The following is an 8,944-nucleotide window of genomic DNA, read 5'->3' on the forward strand; positions in this document are numbered from 1 at the left end:
AGCATGCATTGGGACCTGTTGCGTGTAGTTGGTCACTGTACTGAGATTGTCTATTGAAGTGGTTTCATTTGGACAGTTTTTGAAAGCAGCATATCCTTTGCTACCTACGAGATCTCACAAAGCCTTCAGTGGATGGCTGAAAGAATAAAAATCTGACACAGTGCTTGAAAGCAGTAAATTATTTTATAAATGTAGTTGGCTTTGCTTTTACAAGCAACCCTGAAATCGTCCCCTTGTGTTTCTGAGAAATTACCACTCAAGCTGTGTATCAGAAAGATTTCAAAAGACAGATAATGTGCCTTACTTCACCAATAGTGGCAATATGTGGCAATAGCTATGTTTCCGTCCACATATTGTATTATGCATTGAATTTCGGCATATTGCATTAAATAAAAAAGGTTAGATTGAGACAACACTATGTGCATAAAAACTTAAAATGCACACCAAAATGCACACCAAAAATGTATAGGTGCTCAACTGACATGGATAATTTTGTTTAGCCAATTATAAGATGTGCATAAACTATGATGGCACTTTTACTGATAAATGTCATCAATTTGCAACAAAAAAAAAAAAAAACATCATATGGTTGGATAACTGTACTAATCAGTGGACCACACAATCTCAAACATTGTTTTAGTTTTTCTGACTTGCATGTGCCAAAGTCTGTCATCAAAATAATTTGGTATAATTACACCAATTGTGTTCCCAAACATCAGGCACCTGCCTTCAAACACAGGATAAAATGTGTTTGTTATTGTGTTTCATCCGAGGCACAAGCTATTATGTAGGAAAAAGAAGCCACATTGACTTCCCCGGTTACAGCAACTTAAATTGTTTTTATTAATATAGTTTGCCAGGAATAGAGTTCAGTAAAAACTCCTGAAACTCCTTAAAACCTAAAACTTTTAAAGTTCTATTTTGAGCTCCAAAGTTTTGTTGAAGCAATCAGTTCACTTTTTATTTTCTTTTTATAAGTTTTATGCAAATATTTTATGTGTTATTTGAATTTTTCACATAAATTAAAATTAGCTACTACCTACTCGACAGTGTCGTGCTGAAGTGTGGAGTAATACAGAGATTCCCTCGTTGTGAGACACATACTGTTTATCTCTAATCTACAGTATAAGAACTGCTAATTGAGTAATCACTAGAAACTGTTTGAGCCGTCTAGTAGTCTGCCAAGATAAGCAAAACACAGTTTAATCAGTACAAGGTTAAGGTTCATATCTCAGCTTGATGAGTGTTAAAGTCAGGGTCATTATTGAAGCATTTGTCTGAAAGTGCATGAGGGCTTGCCGTCAATCAAAAGTCATGACTTGCATGCAAAATTGTAGTACTCATGCATACGATTTAATTTCAAAGTACGCAACAAAACAACCTCCTTAACACCTCAGCAGAATTAAAGCATGCATGTTATTGCCTGGACAAATGCACTGCTCTATTATTCTGAAGCATCACTAGGTGAACATCAGACGGTGATTAACCCAAATTAAAGCACTGATGGCTCTAAAGCACAGCAGCTGTCTGCTACAACAGCGCAGCATCATTACAAATACAAAAGCCCTTCTTACACTGGCAATTATAATTTTTTGTAATGTTTTTGAAAGACGCATATTGTGCTTAACAAATCTGCATATATTTTTTACAAATGCAACAAAATTGTTAAATATTATTACAATTTAAAAGAATGGTTTTCTATTTCAGTATATATAAAATGTAATTTATTCCTGTGATACAAAGCTGAATTTTCAGCATCATTACTCCAGTTGTCAGTGTCACATTGTAATAGTCATTCTAACATGATGATTTGCTGCTAATGAAGCATGTCTTATTATCAATGCTGATGAAAATTATGCTGCTTTACATTTTTGTATGATACAAATAACTCAATTCTCAGTTTTTGATTAATCGAAAGTTTAAAAAAACAGCATTTATTTGAAATATACAACTTTTGTAAGGTTATACTGTACATTTCTTAACTATCACTTTTGATCAGTTTAATGCATCCTTTCTGATTAAAAGTAGAAGTTAAAAGTTAGAATATATCTTGCTCACACAAACTTGAATGTAGTGTATTTTCAGTGATTTAAAAAATGCACAATAATATAATAATTAAATAAAACACTAAGTAATAAACCCTCACTTGTTTCTCCAGGTCGCGTCCACCCGATAATTGTGGGCAACCAATATGGATTCTTTAATGAATGCTTCTTAAACTATTACATTTAGTCCCCCAATCCTGAATATTTCGTTATGCTCTCCTAGACAGCAATGAGATTAAATGGAAAGCAAATTGCCCAAGTCTCAGACACATTTGAGAAAAAGTAATCTCAGATGTATCGCTTCTAGAGTTTCAGAAGAAATGTCACAAACCAAAGTCTTCAATCAAAAGATTCAAAGATTCCAATATGAACATTACTAAATTCTCTTCAAACCAAATTATTCAAAATGCTACATCATTTTCTTTTGACAGAGTTGATCAGAAATGATTTCATACTGTACGGTCGCTTTGTCAGCTCTTCCCTTTCCCTGCTCTCTGCAGTGTTCCTCTTTTGATCCATATTCTGTCAGTGATTTGATCCTGCTGGCAGATTCAGGGCTGGTGATTCATAAGCTCTCCTTACACTCCAAGAGCAGCATATAAAACACACTGGAGCTACATTTTCCTAATAGCCATGATTGTGGTTGATAATCCTCTCCAGAGGAATAAAAACCAAAAATATTAAGCTGTGCTGTATGAATATCAGCTTACATGTGTGCAATATTTAGCTTGGCTTTGTGGTCGCTATGTGGTTCCCATCAGATTTTGAGTGATTTTTTGGGTTGCTAACAGTTTGGGTTTATTGCTTGTTTGTCTGTTTGTTTGTCTGTTGCTATTCAGTTATTTTGTCTGTGCACGAAATCTCTACCTATAACCATATATTTTTGAGGTGACCTAAATAAATAATTTATTTAAAAAAACATTATATATATATATATATATATATATATATATATATATATATATATATATATATATATATATATATATATATATATATATATATATATATATATATATAATTGCTGTTGCATTTAGTAAGGTATCTGCCAGTTCAGAAAACCTGAAAAGTATGATGTAGATATCTAGCTATTTGAATAAGTCACCTGTGCCCATATATGGAATCAAGACAACCATTCACATACATTGTGTCAACACACCCCAGGAAGAAAGGGGCGGGGTGAGCAGTTCCTCATTATTATTTAAAGAGGCATGCACCAAAAATATCTTGCTGTGAACTAAGATGTTTTTTTGACAGGGTAAAAAGAGTATTGTTTTACATGACCATCGAGGAATCTTAACTGAAGTATGTTACCGACATTTTGTGAAGACCCTAAAGAATCATACCAATGTGAAAAATGGGCATCCGATGTCTCCTTTAAAGCTGCCAAAGTGCAGTACCCTTAAAGCACACTAAATCCAAGCGTGTCCCATCATGCATCATGTTCTGGAAATAAATATTTTTAAGACTTTTAGCCGAGTTTGTGTATTTTCCTCAATATTTGCAACTACTTTTTATCACTTAATTAGAAGTACCACAAATGTAATTATTAAATTGTCGTCTGTTATACAAATTACTAAACAGACATTTAGAACTTTATTTTCAAATGCAAAGTATTGAAATTCAAAATAAGGCATGATAAGGATTTTTACAGTGTGTTCCAACAGTTATGAAAAGTTATATACACACTTGTTGTCTTCACACCCACTTGGGCCTAATACAGTAAATATATCATGTAAGTAGACAAAGTGGTGAATTACAAGACCGCAAGTGTTGGTATTTGGACAGGCCCCATATACCAACCATATACCATTTTTCAGCACTATAAGGCACACTTAAAAGCCTTTAATTTTCGTTAAAAAAAACGACAGCGCACCTTAAAATCCGGAGCGCCTTATATATGGATCAAGGCGCTCTGTCAAAATGTTGACATTCCCTTTAGCACAGCTCCATCTAGTGGATGCATAAAACAAACCCAGTCAAACGTTTGACTGCAGTATCTTCTATTCTATGCGCTTTATATTCTGGTGCGCCTTATATATGAAAACAGTTCTAAAATAGGGCATTCATTGAAGGGGCGCCTTATAATCCAGTGCGCCTTATAGTGCGGAAAATACGGTACCCATAATGCACCGCAATGACGAGCACACAACCAATGTACACTTGAGAATACCCATAATGCCCTGTGAATGTCATACTGAATGAAGTCCCATGTTTCACTATTTTCCAAACCGCTGATCCAATGTTGGTACAGTGTAATATCAGTTTATCCAATTAGTGGATGTCACCGAGTTCACTCATTCAATCCCATAATGCACCAAAATGACGAGCATTCAACCAATAGGGAATATCCATAGTGTACTGTGAGACGAATCATGTCAAATGAATTCCCGCATTGTGTTATTTTCCAAACTGCTGGTCCAATGTCTGTACAGTGTAATATCACATGTACAAATCCAATTGATTATTAAATAGTTTAAGTTTAAACAGTTTAGTTAAGTAAGTAGTTTAATTAATTACATTTCAAAAGATTATTAAACTTCAAGAACAAACTATGCAAAAGGAGCGAGTACTTCCAGTGCACTCGGTATTTTAATTCATTAGGAGCAATGATAATACAAAGGCTATTGTTATATCAACAAACAAACACACACACATAAAAACATATAAATGTATAATTCTAATAGAACTCTTGGCATGTTTGCTTATCCTCTCGATCAGTCACTCCAGGCAGCCAGAAGTCCTCTGCCAGCAGGATATTTCCATCTGACAGCTGCCACTTTGCCATGTAGCGTCTGGCCCCACGCTGACTTCCTGTATCCCAGAGTTCCACTCTTAGCACAATGTTGATCTCCCACAGGGCCAAATCCATCTTAGTTTGCTCCCCTCCACTGCCCACATTACTGTAGAATAGAGGGGACATGAGCACCATTTCCTGTCCCGGGGTGTGCGGCTCAGCATAATAGCCGTCTATCAATCCTGTATCTATGGAAGTTGATAAATCACTGGGGGATTCAGAGTTCACATGGCTGCCAACAGCAGACACAAAGTTGGTGGCTGAGCAGGAGTCGGTTGAGACTGGAGTGTCCTCATTGCATTCAGGTAAACAGACACACCAGGAGCGGCACAGAGGCAAACAGGATGCCATATTCGTTCGCTGATTCTGACAATCTGATATCAGAGTCTGGCTGTGTGTGTCCTTCCTGAATGTGTGCAAGACAAACTTCTCAGGCTGTGTGTCGTTTGCCAACTGCAATTTAGATTCATCTGACCTTTTTTGCTGTCTTCTCATCATCCCTGTCCGGTCTGGATGTTTGTCTTCTTGCAGTCAGGTCCATATTTTAAGGATTGTCTGGAGAACGATGCTCTGTGAAGAGGTTGAGACAGCAGACTGTGATCTCTTGAGAAGGATGGTGTTGTGTTTGTCCTGTAGGGATGACTGCATTCTTATGGCATAACTATGACCCGTCTCTTCTGGAAATTGGATGCCTCACACCTGCTGGTATGGTGTGATGCAGTGATGGCACATAAAATGAGGTCACTGAAAGTCATATTTAAACTTATAAAGTCTTTATCCTCATAATATCAAGATAAAGTAATAAAAGCTCTTTAAGTTAACATAATGCTTAACTGACACAATGGCTGAGAGGAGAGTTCACAATGTTTTCACAGCCACCACAAAATTAGACCATTTTTTACCTAGGGATTTTTTTCATTTTCAATTTCCAGCAATGGAATGCATTTTTATCACTTGTCATGGTGGCAAATTTCATACCGGCTGTAGCTTAAAGCTTTCGGTGGTACCTGGCAGACATGGTGTGCTGCAAATTCATACCAATCAAAAGCATCAGAATAGCAAGACTTTTTAAATGACCTTAGGAAGCAACAGATTAATATTATTCAACATATCCTAGATTTTTGCTGAAAATATTCAAATGCAACCCTTTGTAATCATTATTATTATTATTAATTATTATTAATAACTGTAATTTCATTACACATTTTTTCTCAGAAACTATTTTGTAAATAGTTCCTCCCAAACGCTGGCCTTCATACAGTTGCCTATGATTCAGAGGTGCATGAGTTGAGCATATTTTGCGTGGTAAGTTTGTAGTAAAATAAATGTATACTTATCAGAGCCTAAAAATATATGCCATCCCCATTAGTGCATTGGTAGCTTATAAAATGGTGTTAATAAAATAAAATAATAAATAAAATTAAAAGATTTATGGATTAGTTTTACAACGGTCTCATTTTCCTTTAACTAAAAGATGGCACAGCTCACCCCACGCTCCTCTTATCCTCTATCCCTGTTTTTTTTTTTTTTTGTCACTAAAATTGCATTCACGCTGATGTGGGGTGTAACTGTGGCCTAATTTTTATAATCAAAGCCCCTCTACATGTAGGAAGTGTGTTTCTTACAGATAAATATGATGTTGTGTCAAGATGAGCCCCGTCCTTGTCAAAATAACTCTGAGTGATTATAGTCAGATTGCACCTCTGTCTGAGCACATTGAGTCGCAATATCTCACACAGCTCCTGAGGCTTTTACAGAAATCACTTACTGTCACACCTCAAAGAAGATACATCAGAGACTCTCAATGATACAAATTATGACGAGTCTTTCCTCAGATATATTCCTGTTCAGATATTTTGTTCATCTGGGTTTATTACTGTACCTGCAGGGTTCCCATCACTAGAAGCTACTGTAATTTTCTTCTTGGTGTTGATTTGTCAACTTGGTACTTCAAAAATCACATCAAAAAGGCATCAAGGGCTATTTGACCAAGAAGGAGAGTGATGGGGTGCTGCGCCAGATGACCTGGCCTCCACAGTCACCGGACCTGAACCCAATCCAGATGGTTTAGGGGTAAGCTGGACCGCAGACAGAAGACAAAAGGGCCAACAAGTGCTAAGCATCTTGCTAAGGGGAACTCCTTCAAACTGTTGGAAGACCATTTCAGGTGACTACCTCTTGAAGCTCATCAAGAGAATTCCAAGAGTGTGCAAAGCAGTAATCAAAGCAAAAGAAGAACCTAGAATATGACATATTTTCAGTTGTTTCACACTTTTTTGTTATGTATATAATTTGTTATGTATATAATTCCACATGTGTTAATTCATAGTTTTGATGCCTTCAGTGTGGATCTACAATTTTCATAGTCATGAAAATAAAGAAAACTCTCTGAATTATTCTTGAATTACTCTTATTATTCATCATATATCTTGAACATCAAATCAGCATATTAGAATGATTTCAACAGTTGTGATGCTGAAAATTCATCTTTGCATCATGGGAATTTGTTGCATTTTAAAATATGTTTACATAAAAACAGTTATTTTAAATTGAATTTATATATCATAATATAACTTATATATAATTTTTACTGTATTTTACCAGAACCATCAACACCACATTTTTAGTTTTATATGAATATACAGGTCCTTCTCAAAAAATTAGCATATTGTGATAAAAGTTCATTATTTTCCATAATGTAATGATAAAAATTAAACTTTCATATATTTTAGATTCATTGCACACCACCTGAAATGTTTCAGGTCTTTTATTGTTTTAATACTGATGATTTTGGCATACAGCTCATGAAAACCCAAAATTCCTATCTCAAAAAATTGGCATATCATGAAAAGGTTCTCTAAACGAGCTATTAACCTAATCATCTGAATCAACTAATTAACTCTAAACACCTGCAAAAGATTCCTGAGGCTTTTAAAAACTCCCGGCCTGGTTCATTACTCAAAACCGCAATCATGGGTAAGACTGCCGACCTGACTGCTGTCCAGAAGGCCATCATTGACACCCTCAAGCGAGAGGGTAAGATACAGAAAGACATTTCTGAACGAATAGGCTGTTCCCAGAGTGCTGTATCAAGGCACCTCAGTGGCTTGTATATATAATTGTTACTGTATTTTTGATCAAACAAATGCAGCCTAAGGTCATGAGACACTTCTTTCAAAAACATTAACAAATTTTACCGACTCCAAACATACAATTCCAACCCTAACCTGAAATCACAGGGAAATAACTGATTGAACACAGGATCTCGATCCAGGAACGTGTGCTGCTTTGGTTAATCACACTTTGCAAGCAGCATAATCATTAAGGATTGGACATCCTGTGACTTTCAGAGCACATTTGATCAGTTTGTATGAAAATCTAATCTGCTATAAAATATGCAAAGTATGTAAAATTTAACAAGCTACGGATTTATTGTATTGTGTGTCATCTTTTCAATCATGTGCTACAACAGATTGTATAATGCTGTGTTGGCATAATGCATTAAAAGCTGTTCATTCAATCTGACACAAGCAGAACTGTGGCAGGCTGCTGATCTGATTAATGTAAGAAAACATATCATTATTTCAGTTTATCATATATGCATGGTTTGATTCTTGACTAGCATTATTTTTGGGATCTGTGACTCTACCATTGGAGAAAGCATTACAGCAAACTTGTCAACAGTAATTCACTGTTTGCAAACATCACAGAAATTAATAAAAAAGTGCTATGAACTTCTCTGTGTAAACTCTAAAAATAGATCAAGACAAATGTTCAGTGGAAAAGATGTTGAAGATACTATGGCAGTCTATGGCTGCCGTCAACTGTTTGGTCACCTTCTTCAAAGTATCTTATTTTGTGTTCAACAGAAGAAAGAAACTCATACAGGTTTGGAACAAAATGAGGGTGAGTAAATGATGACAGATGACTACACCTTTAAGAGCCAGGACCATCAACACCACATTTTTAGTTTTAATATGAATATATTTTACACTTCTTTATTCATAACATCACCTGTAAACAATTTTAAGCGCACCTGCAGAAACAGTTGCTGCATGGACACTCTCTGCTGTTTGTGCAGTCAACTTTAGTCCGACAGTTG

Source organism: Carassius auratus, chromosome 19, assembly GCF_003368295.1.
Source record: "Carassius auratus strain Wakin chromosome 19, ASM336829v1, whole genome shotgun sequence".
Lineage (NCBI taxonomy): Eukaryota > Metazoa > Chordata > Actinopteri > Cypriniformes > Cyprinidae > Carassius > Carassius auratus.